The 26,747-nt window shown below is 45.2% G+C and overlaps 1 protein-coding gene across 3 annotated transcripts in view; it reads right to left on the bottom strand.

Annotated features, from left to right (window-relative positions):
* fndc3ba (fibronectin type III domain containing 3Ba) overlaps positions 1–25,944 on the bottom strand; it is a 150,182-nt gene extending 124,238 nt beyond the window's left edge. For 2 of the 3 annotated variants that reach the window (XM_061243134.1, XM_061243136.1), the window contains exon 1: positions 25,838–25,944. The gene's annotated coding sequence lies outside the window, so the exon portion shown is untranslated. The remainder of the gene's footprint in view (positions 1–25,837) is intronic. The other variant, XM_061243135.1, reaches the window with a different exon arrangement.
* Positions 25,945–26,747: the final 803 nt, after the last annotated feature.

The following is a 26,747-nucleotide window of genomic DNA, read 5'->3' as shown; positions in this document are numbered from 1 at the left end:
CCAAGAAAAATGACAACCAACACTGGGGGACGGAGGCTCATTCGGCCCTAAAGTTGACTTCTGTACAACACAGAGTTCCATTAAAAAGGCCAAAGCAGCATTGCTCCAATTCACAAAGAGCCTCCTGAGGGAGGGATTACAGTTGACTAAAGATGCCCATCGGCTACACAGACGGCCCACAAACCACAACGGCATATAAGGAGAAGTGGTAACACTACATCCCCAGGGTTTTTTTTCTTTTCTTTTCTTTTTTAAAAGAACCTCCGGAGACATGAGCTCTACCTGCAAGTATGCGCACAGCTGGCCGATGTCTGCGCAGACTGGAATTATGTCACGCTGTCTGATATCTGCTTATTAGCGGTCCTTAATCACAGCCTGCCTGCAGGTCTCACTGACCCGTGCTGCCACCACCGCAGCCACACACCTCTTCCCTTTCCCAACACGACGGCACACGATAATTAGGCAGGACAGAGACGAGGCCAACTAATTATCCTGCCAAATTTCAAATTAAACTCTCCCGTCAACGGATTACGTTTTTATTTGTTTTGCACACAGACAATGAAGAGCCTTCTGATAGGAGCTCCGCGGTAAAATCCTCCAAAGCTTCCAGAATATTCTGACAATACTTGCAATGAAATAGTGCCGTGAAGACAACGATCTTCACAAGGAAGAGATGAGAGTTTCACATTCATCATTCCTGTCAGTCAGAGATACTCTGAGTAAGGGAACAAACCCCTCGGAACAGTTTTGATACGAATGACTATAAATATTGAAACAATGCACATGCAAATCACTAACCGATTGCTGGGGCAACACCCTACAAAGCAGCTAATAATGCATTCCAGCCTGTTGCCATACACGGCTGGTGGATGTGACTGTATAGATTAGTATTCTACATACTTAATTTTAACTCTCTTCAAAGTGCATCAGCCGAACATAAATAAAAGTGGATCCATGTCTGCCAAACATTTTTATTTAATTTGCAAAACACAACACTTGCAATGCACATGTTATTGGGAAATGAAAGTGGTTAGGACAGCGTTTTCCTCTTCAACAAAAAAAAGGAAAAAATGTTCAAGCAAGAGCTCATGACATTTATTTCACCATTACCGGACACAACCAAATCTGAAAATTCAGCAGAAAGCTGCTCCGGTTTGCTTCAGACGCCATAGACTTGGCACTCAGAAGTAGCTCTTTTCGCTCGAGTCTGGACTCGTCTTAGCGGAGGCACACAAATTATGCGTTTCAGCTTTCAGAGAGTTTAAAGTAGAACTTTCAGTGGCTCTGGTCACTCTGTGTTGCAGAGTGGTGGGTGGGGGTGGGGGGGGACATTCAATCAACAGGGTGATATCATTGAGCTGTTAATATAGTGTTGTACTTTGTTAGTGCCCACTTTGCTAGCACTAGGTGGGCAGGAATGCAGTGCCTCACGTATGAGACGCAAGCCAAAACTCCAGGGAGACGTTTGCTCACAAATCAAAAATGCAGCTTTTCCACCACTTCGCCAGTGTCAGGCTCTGCAGGACTCTGTTGCGAGCCACATAGTTACTGCTGACCTGAAACCAATTTGCTCTGCAAATCACGTTAAATGTTCTTTGTCAGGGAATTGTTTAGCAGCTTTTTGTCTTTATCTAGCTTAAATTTGAGTGCACTTACAGTCGAGGAAGAGACCTGTAGCCGGCATTGAAACTCAGACTACCCCTTCAAGGTGAATCACGCAGAGCTCCTCGTTATGTTCCAGTTATGTCGCATCTAAATTAGTCCTTGGCTGGCTTTTTCTGAGCTCCATTCTCCCTACTCAACATGACCACATGACCAAAAAATGACAATCAATTATTTTCCCGGTTTGAGAATAAAACTATGGCAACTGTTCCCCTTGGCAACAGCATCTCTTTATGCCTCAAACTCACCTTGCAAGAGGCAAGCTTAATTTTTGCATTGCTGTGCCGCACTGAAGTTGCTGCAAAGCATGAGCGTCGTCCCTTGAAAAAGCACATTCTGCTTAGCCCATAATTTTGTCTTTAAATGCAGATCAATTTTCAACTGTTGACTTCCATTCCAGCAGGACTGGCAGGGATGTTGTTCTGCCTCGGCACTTGAAAGCACAACCAAACAGAAACGATAAGTGGCTGCTTTCACGTTGCGGCCAGCAATATCGGGGACTTTCATTTTGGGGAGGCTCGCAAACAGGAAGTGAGACGCAGTAATCAGCCACCCGCGAGGAGGACCACAAGAATCCCTCGGGGCCCGTGCAGGCCACGGGCAGACTCGCGCTCACTGCGGGAGGCCTTCCTGCCTGATCAAAACAGCCGAGAGGACATCCCGCCAACGATCGGGGCCGCTGGGATTGATGTGCAGGCAGGGTACTGAACCCCCTTCACCGTCGCTTTTGCTAACAAAGCAAGAAAAACGCAGGATGTCAACGAGGGGGGACGACTATTAGGAGGGGTAGGCAAGAAGACGGTCTTCAAAACGCAAGATGAAATATTATAATGGGAAAGGAAGATTCTGCAGACCTACTGCGTCTTGCTGGCTGACACTGCAGTGACTGTAGCACAGCAATGGTCAGACAATATCTTGGCATGATGCGCCCCCAGTGCCCACTCACCTCAGTACGTATTAAAAATGAGACAGGAATCTTTTCAGATGTCAAAGTAAAAACACCTGACGGCCTTAATCCAAAAGCCCGTATTGAGCACCATTATGACAACCAGACATCACAAACGACAATGAAGCCTGTGACCAATGAGACTAGTTAAATGCTGCCCACAGTCACCATGTCCCGCTCAGGGAAACGCACGCAGCAAGATTTAGCGACAAGATGAGAAAAAAGACTCCCCCCTCCTCCCTCCTCCCCAGAACGACACACCTGCCTGCCCTTTCTCGGAAAGTAATTTCATGCTAACCGGAGCCCAGGCGAGAGGATTAATTGGCGAGGAGCACTTTAATATTGTGGGAAACTGTTACGCACACACACCTCCCTTTCAGAGCCCTGCCATTAACAATAGGCGCTAACACAGGGAGCTTAAAGCCCGGTCACAGAAAGGAACACCTTTGTCAACCTAGGGGGAGGGAGGGGGAGGAGACGGAAGCGGACTTCTGCTAACTTTACCATGAGAGGGCATTGTGTGCCGGATTAAATTAATGTTTTTACAGGATTACAGTACAGAGTCAGGGAAACAGCAACCTGGTGCTTCACTTCAGAACAGGAGAGTGCGTGTGTGCTCGTGTGTCTGCGTTCACGTATATGTTTGTGCGTATCTGCGAGAGTGTGCACGCAATTTTTTACAGACAAAGAACCAGATAGCATCTTGCCCAATTATTCTTAAATTGGCTCATTTCCCACCCTATATCCGAGCCGCAATTAGGAATTGAGTTTCGGAAAAGTTCTTTATTGGCAACGGATTGTTTTTGCGAGTCTCCGGCAGGGAGTCCGTCTGGCACGGCCCCTGTAATTGAAGTAATGATATGTAATAAGGCAGAGGAAAGAGAGAGAGAGAGACAGGTAGAACTTCTGGAATTCCTCTCCCTGCCGTAAAACACGTCGGAATGAAAGAGAAGGTCTCCTTGCCCGCTCCTCTCCGTACCCTGCCCGAACAGGCTTCCCCGCTTATAAAACAGCCGCTCTGGGTGGTGGGGAATCTGCCCCTAAAACAACACTTTCTGCTCTTTAGTCCCATAAAGTTTTTCCCTTTTATGTTTCTTTTCCTTTCTTACCAAGCCACGACTTTTCACCGCACCATGAAAAGGGATTGCACCGCCCCGGTTCTAAATTTAGTCTGATGACGGCCAGAGTTCACCTTGTCATGGCGATTTGCCATTTACCAGGACGGTTTATGGCCGACGAACTACGTTAAGTGCCCGTCAGTGACGGAATATCGATAGCATTTTTTTCCCCCCTTTTATGTAATCGTGGTGATTAATGGTCTTAACTTGCAGTCGAGCCTCTGTCTGGGATGTTTATCTCCCTGGCTCCATGCCAGCATGCGCCGGCAAAACCTCTGCACCACACACATGGCTAAAATGCCCGTCACAGAGGACGCAAGGGCCCTAAAAAAAGTTGTACAAGAACTCTCTGGGCACACCGGCCAAAAGCAATGGACATGATCCTACACAAAGCTTAGGAAGCAATGCCCGTCCAACAAGTACAATTGACTTTAAAATGTTTTTATTAATATTAAAAGATTTGTATTAAAGTATGTAGACTGCCAAAATGTCTGTTTGTCTATGTTTACTTGCCGGCATTTTTAAATGGTTTGTTTAAAAGTAATAATGATACATTCAATTGAATTAATATTGCATTGCGCTTTCCCTAAAGTAATCACGCTTTCCCCACACAGTGCCATGGATTCCTTTTGTATATCCAACTGGAACATAAACTGCTTTCAAAATGGCCACTATGTCCAACTGAACAGCTTCTCTGAGCTTCACTTACTCACAGGTGCACCCTAGGTGCCCTCTAAATACACTCATTGCCTTTAGCTTGGAAGGAGTTCAGTGAAGCCAACCGCTGAGGTGTTCCTCAACCACGAGAAAGACCTGGTCACTGGAGGGTTTAACCAGCCCGGTCAGTCGAAACCCTGTCCGAAACCAGACACCGTGACAGCCAGACTCTCTCACGGGTCGGGACAGCCAACCGGATCTCTGGGCTGAAACCACACTATGTAGGTGTGTCGTCAGGGAACGATAGACCCACATAAAATAACAAACTTGATGGACATCTCAGGAAACAGACACCAGAGAAACCCTTGTCCATGTGCGTATGTGAGTGCATGTGCATTGTATGCATGCACTAGTGGTCTGTATTATGCCTTAGTCTGCAGCTTTAGTGAAAAGATTGAATTCAATACTCCAAACCAAACAACTTGCAGCCATACAGACTGAACACTTCCAGTAGGGATCCCTGAACAGCTGTTCTGCAGCAAAGACCCACTTTCTGATCTCTTTTCCAAACAAACACACATACATATAGATGTGCATGTGTGTGTGTGTGTGTGTGTGTGTGTGTGTGTGTGTGTGTGTGTGTCTCCAAATGCATGCACACTTCTGTTAGGACCAACTACAATAGGCAATAGGCAGTTCCTGAATTCCTGTGACAAGCACAAACAAAGCTCGTGAAGTGCGTTCAGTCAGCAGCTCAGGAAAATTACCATCCCTGAGGCCTGCTTGTCAAGAATGATGTCAGATTTCCTGACACACGTAAAGAGCTTTGCCAGCAAAAGGACAGATTCAAACTCATGCGGTGACACGTCATGACTTTCTGTCATTGACATTAAGTGGTGCTCACATGGCAAAGGAATGCTCTGTGGAAAGTGAACCAAGGGTGCCTGGCATCTGCTCCCCCATTACCACTGTTCATCCCTAAACATTACTCCCCAAGACGACTGTTCACCCTAATCAGTACTCCCCATGACTACTGTTCACCCCTAAGCAGTACTCCCCAAGACCACTGTTCACCCCTAAGCAGTGCTCCCCAAGACTACTGCTCACTTCTAAGCAGTACTCCCCAAGACCACTGTTCACCGCTAAGCAGTACTCCCCAAGACCACTGTTCACCCCTAAGCAGTACTCCCCAAGACCACTGTTCACCCCTAAGCAGTACTCCCCAAGACTACTGTTCACCCCTAAGCAGTACTCCCCAAGACTACTGTTCAGCCATAGATACTGTTCCCCAGTACAATAGTCCACCCCTGGTTACTCATCACTGCTGTTCACTATTCCCCATCTCTGCATTTCCTTGATGATTGCATGCATGTGTGCAGACGGTACACATGATGCAACTTGTGAAAATCTCTACTGGGTTAAAAAAAGAAAGAAAGAAGCAGAAGGTATGCAGATGAAAATATCTGCAGAGCAAACACGACTCCTAATTGAGGACATAGCTCATCCACCTCCCGGCAAATACCACTCATTCCTCAGCCCATTTCCCCGGCAGCACCGATATTTTCCCCCGACCAATGCGCACCGACATGTCGAGACTCGGGCTGAAAACGGCAGGATCAGCTCTTTTTTCCTCCCCTCTTTTCTACAAGGGAACGCGCTCCCGATCCCAGCAAATGACTGACCTCCATCGCTCTTTCCCTTTTCATTCTCCTCTTATCTTTTCTGAAATGAAAGACCTGCGTGAGAACGTGCGACTGAGCCGCGCTATCGCGGACCGAGGGGAACAGAGGGACTTTTGTGAACGTAAGTGCTCTTTACGTACCGGGGAAGGGAGAGGGGGGGGAAGGGGGGTTCAGAATGAGTGACATTGGGGGATTGTGTTGCTTTTAAAGATGCAGGCTATGTGAAAGGCCTGTTTTTTGAGACGTGCCTTCGACAATCGCGACAGGGTAGGGATGAAAGCCTACACCTACTGCTTTGTGAGATCTGAGGCCTAAGGGTTTCGCTAATAGCCATCAACCCAGGCACCCCTAACAAATGCAAGTCAGCAAATAAGAGAATCGCCCCTATCTGCAGATAAGAGAAGAATAAAAAAATCTGCAGTCAGTGGCAGGTAAAAAATGAGGCTAACACAAGACAGGCCAATCTAAAGGGGGCGACATTAGCTCAGGAGGCAAGAGTGGTCGTCTGGGAGCCAGAAGGTTACCGCTTCAATTCCGCACCCTGACTGTGTCAAAGTCTCCCTGATCAAGACACCTAACCCCCAATTGCACCCTACGAGCTGTTTGGTACCTTGCACGTTAGCTTAACATCGGTGTGTGAAGGGGTGAATGAGAGGCATCAACTGTAAAGCGCTATATAAATGCAGTCCATTTACCATTTACCAATCTCTGGAAATAATGCACATTTTCCACCATGTTAAAACCCAGACAGATATTATTAAGCTAAATCCTATACCCCTGGAGGATCAGCCTGGTGCTCGGACCCCCCACACCGCACAGCTACCCAGAAGGTCCAGGTACGCAGAGAGGGGGTGCCTTTGTGTGGTGCAGGCTGAGGAAGATGCCATTCCTCCCAGAACATAGGGGAGGATCTTCACACTTCCTCTGGAGAAGAGGAGGGAGATAAGGGAGCGGGGAGAATCGTGCAACAGCTGAACTTTTCTGGGGCTGTGGGCCCCAGCGACGGAGGAATCTCCGTTCTGCCTAAAGGCTGTGAAATCATAACGCAATGCTGGCAGGAAATATTAAATCTTTCACATGAAACACCGTGTTCCCTACCTCAACCAAAAGCAACTGCAAACATCTTTTTTTTTGAGGGGTTGAGGGGGGGTGACTCTGAGAAAGACGGGAGTAGAGATGAAGTGAGGGGAAATGGGAAAAACAAAGAAAGGGAGGGAGAGCCTAACACAGGTCAGAGATGCAGCAACTGCCTGCATTACAGTTCAGTTCCTCATTTATTTTAACATTTTAGGGAACTGATGCTTTTATCCAGAGCGACTTCCATAGTATACACCACCAATTTTTCCAACAAATATTTACTGTTGCAATACCGGTTAAGTACCTCACTCAGAGGTGAGCAAAACAGCAGTGTCCTACCAGGGAATGGAACCTGCCCATCTGAAAGCCCAGCTCCCGAACCACGACACTACACTGCTGCCCATTTTGGAACCAGAACACCCCCCACCCCCAATCCCAAAGAGAAATAGCCCATACTATCCACCCCCAAGCAGTACAAGTGAGTTAAAAATCTGTTCGTACGAGTGGTTCTCACAAGAGACCCGATGTTCCCACACTGTTGCAGCGAGGAGTTGAACAATTTTACTTCCAAATAGTGCAATGCGTTCCCATAACATTGCCTTGATAAAATTTACAACTCCCAAGTAACACATAACAATCCCATAATACAATGCGTTGCAGCTCTCTCAAGTGACATGCTAGGTTCCCGTTACCCGTTGCTATCCCTGGTTAATATGTGAAGCACAGGTGACATTAATGAAGCAGCTATGCGTCAGGGCAGCGTTTCGACAGCGTGTCTCCCACAGAGGGACAGGGATGAGCAACGCCTGCCGCTCCAATGCTTCCCCAGTAACACGCATTCTGAGAAACAGAGTGAAATCTGCCGTGAGAAAGAGCAGCTGGACATAGACTGGAGCTCTGTTCAGATCAAGAATTACTGCATTCACACACGCATGCACTCACACACACTAACAAACACAGACACACACAGACACACACCTTGACAGCCCCACAAGGCTGTACACACTGGAAACAAACACACCAGAACCCACACACACAAATTACATGTACAGGCAATCATACAAATGGACATACATTTTTAAAACACAGGGTGTAGTCACCAGCTGTACTGCTGACAGAGAATTATTTATGATAAAGCAGCTGTTAGGACTCCTCGTATTGACACTGTTATATTCTGCGCTTCTTTAATAAACAGCATGGGCCAGATGTTGTCATGTGGGACTAACAGTCCGATGAATCACCCCTCAATTACTGCAGCCAAGAAAATAAACTCCCTCTCTCTCCCTCTCCCATCAGCAGGTCCCAGCTAGGAAAGTAAGTAATATTATGGTAATCTACACCTGTCAATCACACCCATGACCAATCCCTTTCTGCCTAGGTCACCAAGCATGTACATCCCAACCTCACTACACAAACACAGAATGTTCCTGGTAGCTAAAGCTAGAAAGAATCTACTTAAGTTTACATTACATTACATTACATTACATTATTGGCATTTGGCAGACGCTCTTATCCAGAGCGACGTACAACAAAGTGCATACCCATAACCAGGGATAAGTTCGCTGAAAGACCCTAGAGGGAAGTACAATTTCAACTGCTACCTGTACAACAAAGATAAGGACGAGGGCGGTTTTTTTTTTTTTTTTTTTGTGTCAGCCTTTATGCCCTGCCATATGCTGAGAAAGAGAGACATGAAATAAGATAAACATTATCAATCGCTCACCAGACATCCTCATTCAGGATGACAAACTCAGCTTATGTTTCATATACTACTGGTACACACAGCTGGATAGTGACTGAGGTGGTTTAGGTTCAGCTCAGGCACACTGTGCGAGCAGCAGCCAGGGATATCCTCCACACCTGGGCCGCGTGTCCGAGCCACGGCCTGTTAGCGCCCCGCCACGCCGGGAGACGACACGTTAACAAACTCTGCAAACTCTGGAATTCACATCCTCAACACCTCAGCAACTGCACCAGTATCTCTACACTCAAATCCTGCTTAAAAGCCTACATCCTCTCTGAACACTATTTCCCTCACTCTGTACCCTCGGCTTTACCCACTTCCCTTTTCTCTTCCTGGTTTTGCCTCATTTCAGTCATTTTTTTACGATTTTTAAAATCAATTTACAATTTCCAGTATTCTTGTTGTATGCTTATTTCTGCCGTTTTATCCTCTACTTTGTGAAGTGTCCTTGGGTTTGAGAAAGATGCTATATAAATAAAATGTATTATAATTATTATCATTATTATTATTGTTATTGCTACTGCTGAGGGAGGGAGTGGATAATGGCAAAGACAGTGAGGGTTGAAGATGGGTTAAAAAGCGCTAGAGATAGAGACGGGACATAGATGAGAGGAGAGAGATTGAGAAAGGATGCAGGATGAGGGTTAGAGAGGGTGAAGGAGTGTGAAAGGGAATGAGGGATGATGGTTCTTCTTACTTTCCTGTCTAGATACGTATATATCTGCATGTCTACGATCCCACTCAAAGTGGCTGCCAGCTGATTGGCTGGAGCACAACATTAAGGAGGGTGTCACATAGAAATATGACCCCATGGAAAACTGTCCCACTGGTCATTTACTGGTGTTGGGAAGGGATCCCCCCCTTATGGAAAAATCATCAAAATTATAAACAAGGTTCAAGGGACTGGCGTCACATTTCCATAGCATAGCAAAATGACCTGAATATTGTTTTTGAGATTGGGGTCAACGACACTAGGTCGTGAAATGTAATAAATACTCACATTTTATCAGTGAGATAACATTTGGAAAAGGTGTGGTCACTTTTCTATAATCAAAAAATGGCACGGTGCACTTTTATATCTCAGAAGGGCAGCTTCTCTGCTGAGTCCACACTGGCAGAGTGAAATACCTTGATCCGAGGGGCTTCAGCCTGGGAGGGACTGCCAGGAGGCTGGGGGAGCAGCACTTGAGCAAAACAGCATTTTTTAAACCTTCCTCGTCGTCTCGAACACAGCCGCCAGTGCCTTGGCAACAGGCTGGTTCTGAGATTCTGTCTCTCTGGTAAACATCTCTCCTCTCCCCCCACGTTTCAGCTGCAGCCGAGACTAAGCCCATTTTCCACCGCTCCTACGGCTGTTCTCTGAAAACAATTAACCGTTTTCCTGAGACATGCACGTCTCATCGGAACATTAAAACGTTTTTTCGGAGAAACCTCCAGCGAGTCAGTAGCCCTTGCGAGACTGAGTTATAAATACAGGAAGTATTATAGTCTATAGCATGTTCATTCCCCTACAGAGTTACCCCTCTAAGGTAGCGTGAGCTAGCTGAGCGATGAAAATGGATACTTGGGAATCAAGCGCCTTTGTTGCCTTCACCATCGGAGAACCCCGTGAAATCCGGTCAATGACACGCTAAAAAACCTGAGGGAGGGAGAGGGAGCTTCTGAGCATTATCACAAGATCTGTAGACAAAACAAAATTCACATCATTTTTATTAGCACAATTTCAGCTGTGCTCCAGACGCGAGGACGTGAGGACACGAAAAGCTCAGATTTTTTCCCTATATGATGTACCCCACGATGAGAGTGCAGCGAATGCATCCTATTGTGGGGAAAATATTCAGCTCTTGTAGTTTTTTCCATTTTTCCACACAACTCGACTGGCCGCTCAGCAAAAATAAGGAGCATTAACTTAATGGCGCCCTCGTTGTTAAAATGAATGATGGCCTGATTTGACGAGCAATGGTTTGCGGGATTCAATTAGGAAAATGACAAGACTGGTAGCAAGCTACGCCAGATCTCAATCACGTGCACTCTCCCTTGTGTCTCGCTTCCGTTTAACAACATCTCAGTCATGCAGAGCAGAGCCCAAATGATGACACACAGAATCACGTTTATTGCTGCACTTCTTGAATTTGCGACAAAACACAGCAGGGAAGTTTCCTCGACAGACATGTCAAATACATAATTGTTGAAGACATCCGTTCAGAAGAAGGAAAAATAGATTCACAGGATGAAAGTTCATTGCTGTGTAATGAGCGTCAAACATGATACCGCCTCTGACAATTCTTATTGCAGACAAGAGTCAGCAATTCAATTTGAGAAGTCTCTGTCACATGCAAGTTTTTTGTCGAGTGGATGTGAGAATAAAGGACATAGAAATTAAACAAGCATTCAAGAGCTGGACTCGAAGGCCACACGTTTTGTGTGAGAGAGGGCCCGGGGGCGGAGTAAAATTTGGATAGCCGCATAGCAACGAACCCAATTGGATCTGCCGGAAATGCAGTGGACTAAGAGTTCCCAAATGAGAACTGCTGTGGGCCCCCTTGTCAGCAAGCAGCAATCGCAGCGAGAGATACGCGAGGAAACAACTACCCCCCTTCAGGAGCTGGCCAGCAGACGGTCGGCACACTGGGTCTCTGTGCTCAGTGCGGAGGGGAGAGGTTCTGCCTACAATACGTCATTCAGAAGCCCCAGATTTTTTTTTTTACTTCCCTTCAAACTTTCTCCAACAAGGCCTTTGTTCAGGTCTGAGTCTGCGCAGGCCGACCTCTCCCTTAAGCTGCCGTTTGCATATTTCCCAAACGCCCGGGTAAGACGATACTCCCCTGTGCGCAAGATGTTCTATAGAGGTCAGGCCAGCTCGGCACCATGGGCGTAGACTGGCCCCAATCATCACCAGTGGCCTCCGCAGGTATTAGTTGCCATGGTGGAATTCCTAAAAGATGAGCCACAAATAAACCCCTTCTGAAACGCACCAGGCAACGTGGTTTCAGTCCGGGTGTAAGTATAGAGGTCCTCGCGTGCTGAGATGACGCATCGGGTGCAACAAATACTCTCCATTAATGCGAAAGGTAACCCCAGAGACAGCTGGAATTTTCCTAACTCGCAATTGGTTAAACCGGGAGGGTTGAATTCTTGGCTCGCCATGGCAACATCTTGAGAACACCTGCACCGCCCCTTCCCATTGGAAGAGGGTGGACAACGGCATTCATTGTCCAGGGATGTTACGCGATTCTACTGTATCTCAATTATCAATGGGCCAAATGCCATTGTTCCCTAGATCAGCAATACATTTTTAATTCCTCCTGACTGCTTTGTTCGCAGGTTCCTACACGTTTCTTTGTCAGGATAATGCTTACCTAGGATGGCATCCACTGGTCAAATCCATGGACAGCGACAGCTCCCGTCAAGCTGAATGGCAATTTCTCCGGCACTTTGGTATAATCCACCAACCTTCCTAAACCCATGCCCCCCTTCCACTGGGCACCGTTATAGAAACTTCAGCTCAGTGCCCAGGCTAATGAGAGCTCCGGTCCTTATCGAGGGGCCCAATTGACCCTCACAAAGTAATCGGAGAGGCAGGGCCACAATTGGCTGGTTCTTGGCCCAGGAGGGGAAGGGCCCGGGCCCGCTTTAAGCCAAACCCACAGGCAAAAGAGCTATTTTTTTACAATTTGGGAGAAGATGCCAGTCATCGCTGCCTTCCAAAAACCAAAAATGTGCTCTCTTTAAATCCCTGCAGAAGCATGCTCACTACCATTATATGAAAATTAAGCAACGGTGGAACCAGTGAACAATGCAATTCCCTCAAACAAAACATTTCAAGCCTGGGAGCTGTAGACTCTGGTCGGAAAGAAGTTGGCAGGAAGACTGCGGGCAGAGCCATTGTGCTCTCCGCATGGCACTGCTCCAAAAACCTTCGCCAGCTTGAGCTGGGACCACTTATTTCTGTACCAAAACTGGCTTTCCGTACAACGGAGTGAAAACAACCTCTAGAGTCCCACGAACAAGACGGATAAAAAAAATGGGAGGGGGGGGGGGGGGAGGGGGTGCGGGGCAGCGTTACTCATTTACAGCCAATAAAAGTGTGGCTAAAAGTGCAGTCACTTTGGGTCGGTCCTGTCACCGAAGACAGAGAAGAAGCCTCAGACCAGAGGCTGAACAAAGCACTACACTGAATCTAGCTGATATAGCAAGCAGGGACAGCACAGAGGACATCAGCAATCAAAGGGTTCTGCCCTCTCTAAGTTCAGAGCAAGCAGCTCAGATTGCAGGCTTAAATTAGGAATTCCGGCCTCACACACAATGGGCTTGTGCCCGGCGCACATGCACTCAATGAACCTTTGATTAGCTCCTCTCAGCATCCGCGCATCACGTGAACCATTACAGAAAACGGAGATTCGAGATTTATTCGTACCAGAGGTTCTGAGTTGAGTCTTCGACCCATTACCAGACTGTTATTCGAAAGAAAGTTTGGTTTCGCTGCCAATTCCTGCCTGAATTCCTTTCAAAGCTACCGTTAAGATAAATTTAAAAAAAGAAAATGTTCCCCGAGTTCTTCCAAACGTACAGTCTGTGCAGTTCCCATGAACGTCCTCTCTGGTTAATCCTGGACCACCTCGGTCCCTGCCCCGCCAGCTCATATAACACAATGAAAGCATGGGAACGCGCAGCAAAATGACTTTTTCCTACGTGTTCCCAAAGTCTGTAGCCTCCACAGTAACAGCAAGAGCCTTTTTCTTAAAAAATGAACAGGAGGGGAGAGGTGAACGCCGAGGTCACGCCACGACACATCAGCGCTCCGACCCCACGCCCTCCCAACCCCCTCCTCGGCCCCCCCGACTTCAGCTGGAGCCAGGAGCAGCGGGCGGTGGTGTTGGAAGCGCAGTGACATCGCCAAAAGTCCCATCCAAGCATCTGGAGCCAGACCGGGCGAGGGGCCAGAGGCAGGAAACCCACTGTGAGCCAGGGACAGATCCGTGACTGCCACGTAGCCACTGCACAGGCTGCTGAGAGAGGGGACCCCTTCAGGCTCCCGGAGGAGGGAGGCCAGGCTTCTGCTAGCGCTCCTCCCAGAGAACACATACGCATGAACAGCATGGGGCGCAGTGGTCGTGTTGTGTAATAAAGGCCAAGCTGCCCGCACTACAAACATTGCCACTTTACGATGTCCTTTAAAAGAATATGCTGACCGGTCTGGGTGCCCTGAAAAGACAATGTCATTTAGGGCTCCAGGGTGGCTCAGTAAGTAAGTGAGTCCAAGTTGAATCCTTGGTTATGTCTTTAGCCAACTATGACCAGGGCCCACAACAGTAGCCACAACTGGGTTTAACCATAAGTACCTTTACTACAATCCTGTGAGAAGATCACTGAATTCCCAGTCTAGCTGGCATCTGCTGTTGGTGACTTCATCCATTCATTAACAACAAAGAGCCATTGAGGCCTAAAAATACACTTAAAAAGAGACTGTATCTTAACGCTAATGGGACACATCCATCGGTCAATGCATTCCCTTTTCTGACCATTACGCAAAGGATCGGCTTCATATGAAGCAGCCAAGCTCCCCCAAGCATATGAAAATCGCTTGCTGCATACCTATGGCTTTACTTCCAGAAATCTCCTCCTCTTTTGTTTTCCTTTAATTTGGCCCATGCTCCATTCCTTGTCCCCTTGAGCTCAACTGCCGCTGGTCAACCTATGGCTCCCTTCCAGCATCTTTAGCCACAGAGGATTTTCAAGGACCAATATCAAAATCCAAACAGAGCCGGTTCACATTAGATGCCGCTGTCAAAATGGCAACTATAGCCTATCCCAAAAAGCTCTCCTTAAGTCTGGACCTGAGTGATACAGCTTCTCCATCAACTTACTTTCTGCACTACAGGCCAACTAAAGGAGTAAAGAATGCAATGAGGAAGGCAGACATCAGGATGAAAGAGTCCCTGACATCCACTTTAGGATACTATAGCATCCGCTCACCATCCATAACATCCGACTCCACATGAAAGCTGAAGAGAGAGGGTGTAAGGGTTACAACTCTCCCGAGGCAGAGTCAGCGCATGCAAGTCATCCGTGTCATTCTGGTTTCTTCCTTGTTCGCTCTAGGTCTGTTAAATATGGTAAATATCCTTTTTAAATGGAATTGCCTAAAACTAAGCAAAAAGAAACTCAGCTCGGACTTTCTCAATGCTTCAGTGCCCTAGGGGGCCCTGAAGAAAGAGGTTTTGCCTTGCAGAAGGAAAAGGACGCACACGCAGTTTATTCACTTCCCTTCTCCCAGACTCCAGCCACACACACCCTCACACTCAACAACCAATCAACAGCTGCCTGCCATTGTTCAGTTTACCTCAAAGCCCAGATTGTGGGTGTTCTCAAAACTGTGACTTCAATAAACAGCCCCTTTGATACTACCGCTCTTGGAAAATTCCAGAATGAGCATCTTGAAAAAACTAGGATAATACATTCAATAATTCAAAACAAAGATACAAAGGATAGAAAGAGAGAAAAATATCTTTGGAAGAGAGGGGTTTTTTTGGGGGGGGTGGGGGGGGGCAGAAACAGGCTAATGCTTAATCCAGTCTGATCCATTTGTCACTCGCTTTCAAAGCACTTTCAAGTTATGGCGCTACGTATAAAGAGGGAACAAATGTGCCTCGCCTCACTCCAGACCGTTAAGGTTCATATGAGGAAACGGGCGCTTGGAGAACCAATTGCTTCAATCACAAACTACATGTCCCATCATGTCTTAAAGGAAATGAACCATCACAAAAGGTGAACAGTCCATTAAAGGAACCCCTTTATACTCGGCAGCTTAAATCAGCTTATAAATGTAAGTAGCGCTAAACATCCTGCAGCCCCGCTGCGACTGGACTTTCGCAGGAGCAACTGAGGTGAAGTACCTTGCTCGAAGAAACGGCAAAGTACTAACCGGGATATGCACCCACGGTCCTGCAGAACAAATGCGCAGACAGAAGGAAAAGGCATGAAATGGATGTTATGCTACTCAGGAAAAGCACCGTTTTATCATTCTCCCCAAAGCTGACCATTTAACATGAGCAATGTACACAAACTCAAGTTCTCTACTGAGAATGGCGTGTGAAACAAATCCTGAATTCTGTTGTTAAGGATTGAAGTAAGCAAGAAATGCAGAACTGTCTATGTCACTCTGATCACTGAAGATCCATAAACTGTAATACACAGTCACCACACTAACCATAATGACAAGGGAGGTAGTATTTTTATTCACACCATCCAGTCTGTTCACCTCAGTGTTATTTAAGTCACTTATTTCACAGGGACAATGCAAAAGAAGTTCATATTTGTGGGAACATGACAGACTTACCCATTGAATATGTCACGGTGTATTGGTCAAGAGTCTACAGATTGTACCAACATTTCAGAATTGGTTAGTAGTCTCAGTAGCCAATGTAGGTCCCACCTTATAACCTTTTTCTCCCTTATGTGATGATAAATGGATATTTGAAAGAACTGAATAACAAATTTGCCCCAAATCTTCACCTGGCCAATCGGGCAAGAGGTTGCATTAGATAATGAGATAAAAGGTCTTTAGTTCAATCAAAACTTGGCCTTATCACAAGTTAGGTAAGACAAACAGTTTTCAATGTCCTAATTTTTCTTCCATTGAAAAATCTTCAAAGGAATGTTAATCGGTGACGGTGATATTAGCTGTAACTGCAACAAAGGTTCACCCCTTTGTGATTGTGGTGCAACCCTCGGCTCAGGAATGTGTGTCCTACGCTGATGAAAAGGTCAGGCATTTAACCCTTTGTTGACATCTCGGCAGGCTATTGATGTGCCATTCCGAGTGTTTGCCTAGGCTCTATTCAGGCAACACTTAGCTTTTCCCCACTCAGTGTCCATGTGAACAGTCATTGGTCAGAAGCAGCTCTGGGAAATGGCTCTTGTCCTCACACCCACAGCCACCAAATCCCAGAAGGCAATTCAGGTGGAGGTACAGAGCACAGTGTAAATCCCTTCCAAAATAACGGGTTAAAAAGGCTAATTCCATCAAAAACAACTGTGTTGGAAGCAGAGACCTTTGGGTTTTCAGTTCCAGGACTGAAAAGCGTCAGACAGGGGTGTCAAACCCAGGTCCTGAAAGGGCTGAAGTATCTGAATGCTTTTGAGGGGTCTTCTGCTGCAGCAGCCAATTTAGGCCCTGGAAATGAGATACTCTTTATCCGATCAATGAAGGAAATTAAGCAATTGGGCTCCAAAACAAACCAAAAAGAGCAAGCATTCAGGCACTCCATTCCTGTAGCTTAGAGATGCGGACAGCCCGTTCTCGTCAGCAAACAATATTATATTCACAAGTCATCTACACCGACCGTCGCTTTTTCTGCTGCTAGACTCTGCCTGACATACCAGTGAATCCGCCCGAGGTTTCTGGAGCGGCGCGATTCTAGTTCGGATGGTCGCAGCCCACCATAAGCAAATTGTCGGGTGCGATCTTCGGATCGGGAACCCCGCTAGCCCGTTCCCGCTAAATTGTCCCACATGGCTGCACGCCGTCAAAGAGGGCAGCTCAGTTTAAACAAACATAACGACTTCCTCCTGGCTGCACACAAAGCCTTTAAACAGAGCCAGCCCCTCCTCTTGGGGTCACTCAGGGGAAAGTTAGGAGACCGCAAACACAAGCCCTCTCTCTCTCTCTCTCCCTCTCTGTCCGACTGAGGCCACCCCCACACAACAGAACCCCAAAGCCCCCGCCGGACTATGGGCTACCCGTCTTCGGTTTCATTTCATAGAACAACATTTGCTGCCTGCAGAGTGGTCGAGACAAAAGTTTTTTTTTTTTGCTTTTCACTAACAGGTGCATGAAATACAAATTGAGCAAAAGGGGGCAAAACATTTTTCCTGAAATCTATATGCACTCACTGAGCACTTTATTATGAACGCCTGTACACCTACTTATTCATGCGATTGTCTAATTAGCCAATCGTGTGGCAGCAGTGCAATGCATAAAATCATGCAGATACAGGTTAGGAGCTTCAGTTAATGTTCACATCAACCATCAGAATGGCGGAAAAATGTAATCTCAGTCATTTGGACGTGGCATGTTTGTTGGTGCCAGACAGGGTGATTTGAGTATCTCAGAAACTGCTGATCTCCTGGGATTTTCATGCACAACAGTCTCTAGAGTTTGCAGAGAATGGTGCAAAAAAAAAAAAGAATTCCAGTGAGCAGCAGTTCTGCGGGCAGAAACATGTTGTTAATGAGAGAGGTCAGTGGAGAAGGACCAGACTGGTGGAAGCTGACAGGAAGGTGACAGTAACGCAAATAACTATGCATTACACCAGTGGTATGCAGAAGAACATCTTTGAACACACAACCTCTAAGTGGATAGGCTACAGTAGCAGAAGACTTAAGTCTAAAAAACAAGTCCCAGTAAAGTGCTCAATGAGTGTATATACATTTATTTTTTGTTGTTGTTGTTGTTTGAGCGAACTCATCTCAAATGTACTCTGTCATTGCTGCCGTTTTGGCCTTTTTCTGTGAATAACAAAGAGCTGAAAGGGGGTGCTGCTGGAGGCTGAGGGGTTCCTGGACTCTTTCTGCTATGACTGTAAACAACGTCTTCCAAAATCGAGAAATGGTCCTCTGTAACTACACAGGGCTCTATTTTGAAGGTCCAGAGTTGTGGCATAACAGAGCATATAATCTTCATTATTTTCTGCGCCGTTTATTCCAAAATCTCACAAGTAGAAAGCAACAGTTATGTGGCTGCAAGGGTTATCCAAACTGCTGTACAATTGATGCTGCCCACACAGAGATGCGACACAAATCTGTGTTTGCAAACAAAAATAGACAAAACATGAAGCATATCATACAATAAAGTTTTGCATCAGAAACATAGCCCATTAAAACAGAGTCCCCAGAGTGTAAATATCACCTGCGTTTTCAGTTATTTCTTCCTCCTTAGTAGAAGAATAAATAAAAAACCGCTGCAGGACCATGCAAGTTATTTGGCCAAAGGTCCCTTTAATAGCCTCAATGGATGCACTGAAAATAGTTACACTGTATACACCACAGCACACTGAACTACCAAAAAAAAAAATCAGTTGGGATTCATTGCTTTATCCTTTCCCTTCTCTTGGGGCAGTTCTACCTTTCCCATGACCCGAGTGTGTACTTTATTCACATTAGAAATGCCACAGACGCCGAGAGAGAGATCAGCGTTTCAAATGCTAAAGAATAACATGATTTAACCACAAACGCCAAGCGGTAAAACACATTTCTGTGTGGAGAATGAACCCCCCCCCCACCCGCTTCCAAAGGGGTCACCGGGTCAAATTCCTCATCCAGGCCCCGAGATTTCACACACAGGGCGGGAGGGGGGAGGTGGGGGGGGCCAGGGTGTCGGAGCTTAATGATTTGTGGGAGGTCCACTTTCAAGGCAAAGAGCAGGGGAGAAGGAAAAACAGGAAGCTGCTGATGAGAAAGGCTGTGATGACAAGGTATGCATGACTGCATTCCTGTCACTGCCAACGGACGAGGAGTCTTCACCATTAGGGGGCAGCAAAGAGCCCACCAGGACTTGACACGGTGAGACGGCCTTAAGATATTTAAGTATTTAAATCACCAGAAAGGGGCGATGGGTGGGGGGGGTAAGCAATAAAGAAGGGAACTTTACATGAAAGTAAACACTTCCTCTCACGCCCAGTGCTGTGCCCCCTTCTCTGGGGGTTCATTCCACATGCATGCCTGCAGTCAGGGCTAAAATTGTCCCACCCAAAGAAATAAAAAGGGCCATTAACTAGCGGAGCGAGCGTCAGAACTTTCCATTTGTCGAGTGGCAGCCGGCGTTTTTTCCCCTCTTCCTGTTTCGCGCTGCGCATGCTAATGAGAGCGCCTGTGTTTTTCAGAGGCCACCTGACCAAATACTGACCCCCCCGCCAGCCCCCCACATGACGATGCGCCGTGGTACAATGAATACATTAACGGGGCCTTTTTCGCGACTGCAGGTCAATAGTTTGTGAAAAGGCTGAGGCCGGATGCCTGCAGGCATTCCTTTATCTCCGCCCAGGTATCTCTTCCCCAGAGGCAGAATTCAGAGAGGCGACCACAAACGTGGAGCCTTGCTGTTACGTGGCTCCAGTCTTTCTTTTACACCCCTGCCGTTTCCCAGTGGTCGCCAGACGAGGGATTGTGTCGGCCCCGGTTGGAAGGGGGGAGGGGGTTAAAGGTTGAAAGGGCTCTTTTATCATGCTTTAATCAACTGCTATCATTCGAACGAGAACACAGAAAACACCCAACAACAAGCAAACATTGCAGTTACACGCCGAGCAAACATGGAACACCTTCTTGCAGGATGTCTTGGCACACAGATGTGAATATTTGGAGAGACCTTTGCAGAGGTAGTAGCACTGTGTGTCTTGCAAGGAACAATATTAGGATTAGGAATTTCGTTTTAATATGACCACAAAAAAATAGGAGATAAGGCTGCTTCTGTGGCGGTTCTCAAGGGAAACCTTTACTGCTGTGCTTTCCAGTAGTTTAATCACCAGAGATAGCTTTCAGGAGCTCCAGCCTTCTGGGCCAGACATGGTCAAACATTGCAAGTCTGCACTGCACTACGATTAGCATACATCACAGAAAACCTCCAGCTAAAATGGAATTCAGAACCAGGGCTATTTTAAACACAGAAATGACGTCAATCCCCAAGACCCTGCTGAATGTTCCAGAGTCAACATTTGATCCGTTCATTTGAAATCTTAACTCTTTGCAAGAACTTAAACAACGTTTCAGAGACTGAGCTAATTACTACATAAAAGTACAAATGCACAGGGAAAACACAGGCCAACAACCTACTTGTTCAAAAACATTGGTTTATGCTTAAAAGTAGGCTTATATAATATTCTGTAAACATATATAAAATGCAGTCACATTGTTATGCCACTTTAAACACAGGTCTAGTTTAGTGTGAACTGGGAGGAGGTCTGTGGGTTGGAAAGTGACAACATAAGCAGAGAATCCCATTTCCTATTAAATGCCCTGCAGAGAATTCCTCCTCTCATATATTTCAGGCATTTCTTTCTCTGCCCTTTCAGAAAGCCACACTAGCAGAAGGTTTTTTCTCCCATAATTCCTGCAGTACTTCTCCAGGAATGCTTAACGCCCAGCTGCTCCTAATAAGGTTAAGGTTCCGTGAAGGGCTCAAGGGATCTGATAAGATGGAGGTGCAAAGGTCAGACGGGTTATGAATGCCATTTGTACCCCGGACACAAACGCATCCTTCCTCACTCTCTTTTCCTTGCACACTGAACACACTTCATCCCTACCCCTACCAGAGTCTGTACTTAGCCGTCTCCCAATAAGGTGCTGCGGCACAGTCCACTTGGAAGGAAATATACATTGTCATTTTATAAATCTTTCAGATTTGATAGAAATGTGTGTAGCACTAGGCACACTATAAAAAAAGAATAATTACTTGTTGGACTTGGTGTGTCCTGCCAAAATATAAGATGGCTTGTACTTCCACTGTGGTCTAGCCCACAAAGAAGTTCTAGAATATATATTTTCAGTTGCAGATGAGCAAGATTAAAGGTTGCTTTCGTGACTTTTACTGAAACCATTTAATCACTTCATTTCAACAGGTTGTTATTCACTCAGGCAAACTTTCAGGAGGAATAATGTGCCAATTTTGTTTGCTAAAACAGGGTCATTCTTTCACAAGTCATCGCTGAAAGGAGCCACATCTTCATATTGTGGGGGGAATCTGTAAGCTCCTTAAAACCAACCTTGGGTGTGAGAAAGGGCAGGGGAGAAGACAGGGAGCAGGGGGTAACATGGCAGCTAGATTTACCCCAGACTCCATTGATGAACACAAGCCTGCACCAGCACGCACATCAGAATTCAGACAGGGCCAGACGAGGGTTCTGACTCTGCTTTGTTGTGAAGAGGGGAGTAGGGGGCGACAGCATTGAGAAGGCGCTCCTTGTTCCCACCCGTGGCTGGCCCTCCGTGAGCCTTGAAAAGACATCATTAGGAAATGTGTTTATGAAACGCTATTGCAGTCCTTTCTTTAATCAGGCTGGAGGCTATGGGGGGCGGGCCAAAACAGTAGCATGAGAGAGGACCACATAGGCATAAATATGGAAGTTCTTTTCAAGTTTAAATGTTTTTTTCTCCCCCTCTGTACTGTGGTAATGAACACATCCCTGCTTCAGGGACAGAGACAGAGAGACCATTAGAGCCAGGAAAACCAAGTACAAAGGATAAACTCTGACTGAATTCCAAAAAAAAAAAAAAACATGCAACAAGTATTTTAGCCCTCCCTTAGCAACCCAAAATGATTGCCTACAGGGTATTGACAATTAGATTAACTACCTCATACTTTAATAACAACAATAATAATAGGCTCAAACTTAAACTTCCCAGAAAGCACGTGGACAAGCTAAGACCTCTGTTCCCACCCCTCATCAATCAAGACAGATGGGGAAAGCAGTTCTTGACGGTACTGGCTTTTTGGGCAGCAATTAGAAAAATCACCAAAGATTTTTAGCATTGCTTTCCAGATAACATCATTGCACATCAAAGAAAGTAGCCACTCCCGTGGAATCTACACAACCCCACCCCTGCCCCATATTTCATGAGGAAATCTCAGGAAAAACCAGGTGCAAACACCCTTGTCCTCACATGGAGAGAATACCTCATGCACTGCAGCCAATCAGAAAGGACGTCCCCAGGGAATCAGGAAACAGCCATTTCACAGGTGAGGCACTTAGCCATTAAGACAAAATCCCCATTTTCACACAAGATGCAGGGAACAAGGGGTGGGCACCGCAAAAAAATAATTTCTCTGTTAGTGCAAAAACAGTCACAGTGCAAGAAATTGCGGACTATTTCCTTAAATAACACATGCAAGTGCAACCATATCAACGTTTTTTCAAAAGAATCCCACAATCTGCACATGGAAATATGGTTGTTTTGAGAAAAGTAACACAATATCAGGGAGCCATTGCCAGGACACTGGCAAAACGCCACTACCACAGTGTTCTAGGTATCTGTCCAACAGAGAGAAATCAGTACCTGCCCAAGAACTATTTTTATTGTTGTTGCTTAGAGACATGGAACTCTATTTTAATCAAAGGAAAACGCATTCAACGTCAGGCAACATTTTGCCATTGGCTGATTGCCTGCATTCCTTTCAGAATAGTCTCTCTTATTCAAAAGATGGGGTCAGATTTCACTTCAACAAACACATTGCTCTATATTCTTTACACAGTAACCTAACATGACATTGTCTGTCATGATATGTAACATTTGGATTTAAATGCAACTCTCCTGAAGACATGGTCATAAAAACAGAGCCAAATAACAGAAAAAAGTGATGTCTGCCATTTAAAAACAGGCTTTGCATCATTCAGCAACTGCACAACTGAGGGAGAAATTATGCTAAGGGACTGTAACTAAGTTGAATGTTATGGAAACAATATGCTGAGAAAATGTGGTGGTTTTCAGATAATCTGCAAACTGAAAATAGCCCCTTAAGGCATGCTCCTGCAACAAGCTATGTCCAATTAAAGTTTCATATGTTCCTTACAGGAGCAGCCAGGGACAGACACTTTAATTATAGGTGTACCTCAGAGACCAATTCACCTCTCGGAATATGCCCTTGGGCCAAAAACTGTATTGGCTTTTGCTTTTTTTTCTAGTATGAAACGAGAGTGACAAGAGAGTAATTGTGTGTGTGTAGGTGGATCCTCACAAGAAAGGTTTCAATCACACTGCAATGTCCATGTGCATAAAACAAGAGAGGGAGAAAAAAAAAAAGTGATTTTACATGCCATAATTATCCCCACATAAATAACTCAACTAGATGTTATGGGAGCTGCTCTTTCTAACTCCTGATGATAGCTTGGGTAAAACCCATTGTAAGTCCAACTCTACACTGCTCAGTTACACAGTAGTTCACATGCTCCCACCCACCCCCACCTCAACCCACTTTAGAGTATACTGGACCCTTCCCAGCTGGAGACCAGGAGCCTCAGCCAGGAGGGATCTCTCTTTGAAACGTGCATAGTCACCAAATAATGCATCTAGATCCACATTACCGAGAATTGTTCCGGACAAGCACTGATCAGAGAAACGGCCTGGTTAATAAAACTGAAAAAACTTGCAGAAACATAGGCCTAAAGAAAAACACGTATGCACCAGTAAGAGAGCAACACACAGACGGGCAATTAAGGAAAACCAGTCTGGATGTATTTGTGACATCTGACATGCAGCTTTCTTTTCAAGTTTATTTCGATAAAGGCCCAAGAAGTTTTTGATCTCCCTGACAGTGAGATGGTAATTTGCAAAGAAGTGTATATGCGCCGGAAGGAAGGGACTTTTACGCACGCAAAATTGCACTTTTAAATACGACTACTAGTAAAAGGATCACTCACAAAAAAGCATTAAGTACTACCCTTCTATAGTAGTATAGAAATGTCATAGCCTACGCATCAATGAACATTCCACAGCTTAAAACATCGACATCAAAATATAATGTCCGTCATCTTTCACTGCAATGCTGAAAAAACCAACCCAACATAAAAAATACATTGAACTTATTTACAAAAGTAGGCTAAGGCTTCGTTCTTCTCTTTCCCGCTGTGGTATTTCATCTGACGTCATTTATTTAGGATCGAATTTCTCCTGCCTGCGATGTTTCTTTTTCTCCGATGTGGCCCCTGGATCCAAGCAAAATCTTCGAAAAAACCTCGGGGCTATGCATTCCATTACAAAAGTCTCTTTCACACCTGAACAACATAATGGCAAACTCCGGAAAAGTTTCTTAAGCTTTAGGCTACACTGATTTTCACCAACTAGTCTACCACCCGTGCCTGTAACCATTGCTGCAATAAAAATAATAATATTTAGCGAATTATATTTATCTTTCAACGAGAAAACGAAGAGTAAATCTTACAAAATTGTAGGCTACGAATGGGAATCGATGTGTTTCGTGGGGAAAATGTCAAGACTAACGCTACGCATAGCCTAGTATGCTATTTACATTTGTTCCGGGGGCTCTAAAAGTTAGATCTCGCACTATAAAACTTGAGCGGGGACAGTTTAACACTTTCCACAGTCAACAGACACGTAGTTCTTTTCATCGGTATCTGGCCAACTTGACACAGGCTCTCTGGAACACTAGGGCATGATGGAGTTTAAACACCCCCGTTTAACATTATCGCACTCGGCTAACTGCTGTGTCAGAAAAAAAAATCAAACATCTGTACTCTGTATCAATTACCCACAGAAATATTTTGGAGTTGTTACATTGCATCGATACACTGAGTATTTGTATTCTCTAAAACGATTTCCTCAATCCGAGCTAATCGAACAGGTCAGTATTAAATATGAGCCAATTTCATAACGCCTATCACAATCGCTGCATTCTCCATTCCCGAATTTTCTCAACAAAAAAAAAAACAGCTGCCATCATACCACAGCTGAAGTCCCGAATTAAAAGTTAAAACGCGATTACAAAGTTCCAACTTGATTTAAAAGAAGTGCATTTTCACAATAAAAATATAAACTGAGAGCAGTCTGAAAAAGTAATTATCTGCGCACTTTTTTATGCCTCCTCGAAAATACAAAAACAATTATTTTCAATGCCAGAAATTCTGCGCACCGCACAGACAATTACCAGAAATCAAAGTGGGACTTCGAAACGAATATACGTTCTCACGTTGATTATAATATTCAACTACAAGCCGTTTGTATGTTGAGAAGTTGTTCTAACTTTCGTTTTCCACTAAAGCCAAGTTTTCCTTTTTCCTCTTGGCTCGCAGGTTGGTAGCTAGTTTCAGTCTACCGGCGTCATCTCGCTCCAGACAGTAAAATTTAGTTAGTTCATAACTTTAAAAAAGACACATTTTATGGCAACATAACTGAATAAGTCCAGCTATGTTGAACATATACATGTAAAACTTGTTTTACGTACCTTGCTGCAATAAAAATAATCTTCAAAGAACAACAGCCCTCCACTTTTTCCCCAGTTATGATTTTGGCAATCCCCAGCTTGTCTGCCCACTGAGAAACCGTTCTGACGGAGATTCCGCCATGTCAATTATGTCTGAACGCACATGTGAGCGAGGACCTGCCCATTTCTACCGTATAATACAGAGTAGACGATCATATAGGAAAAGGCGCCTCTTGTTTTATATTGTAAATACTTCAAAAGATCAAATAAAAAGTTACACTGCAAAGACAAAACGAAAAAGCGCTCGAAGAACAGCAACAAAACGCGTTCTTTAATTCCCATGGCTTTTTATTTAACTACTCTGTCTGTGGAAATGCAGTTTATGGTGTTTGCCACCCTAGTAATATTATACTTATTCAGTATTACACTTATTCAGCCATACTTAGGCAACATTTTTGCCTTTATCAATTGCCCATCCCATGGGTGGACATGGCTTACATACTCGTACGGTTCCTAAAACTATTTATCTCCAGTAGGCCTAACTTGTTATTGGATACAACAGCAATGTCTTACCCGGAAATCAAACCTGCAACGTTTGTATATATAAAATGTGATTCATATTAAGATAGTTTCAATAATAGCCAACAATGTATGATGGAATGAGTTTGTATTCACTTGGAAAAGGTGAAACCACTGAAATTTGAGGCTGTTCAATATACCCCAGTGACTTCCCATTGAGACTGTGTATGAAAACATTTTTATCATTTAAAGTAGTAGCCTCAAGTTTAAAACCTTGAATTTATTTTTTGTCATTAAGAAATTTGGGTTGGAAACTGCACACACTGGCAAAGACAAACAAATGTTTGTCATTCCAAACATGTACTTTGAGTTTTAAGTTTGAAACCACAAACTCTTTCTAGGTCACTTGAAT

Source organism: Conger conger, chromosome 5 (genome assembly GCF_963514075.1).
Source record: "Conger conger chromosome 5, fConCon1.1, whole genome shotgun sequence".
Classification (NCBI taxonomy): Eukaryota; Metazoa; Chordata; class Actinopteri; order Anguilliformes; family Congridae; genus Conger; species Conger conger.
This window is presented reverse-complemented; position numbering and strand designations above follow the sequence as displayed.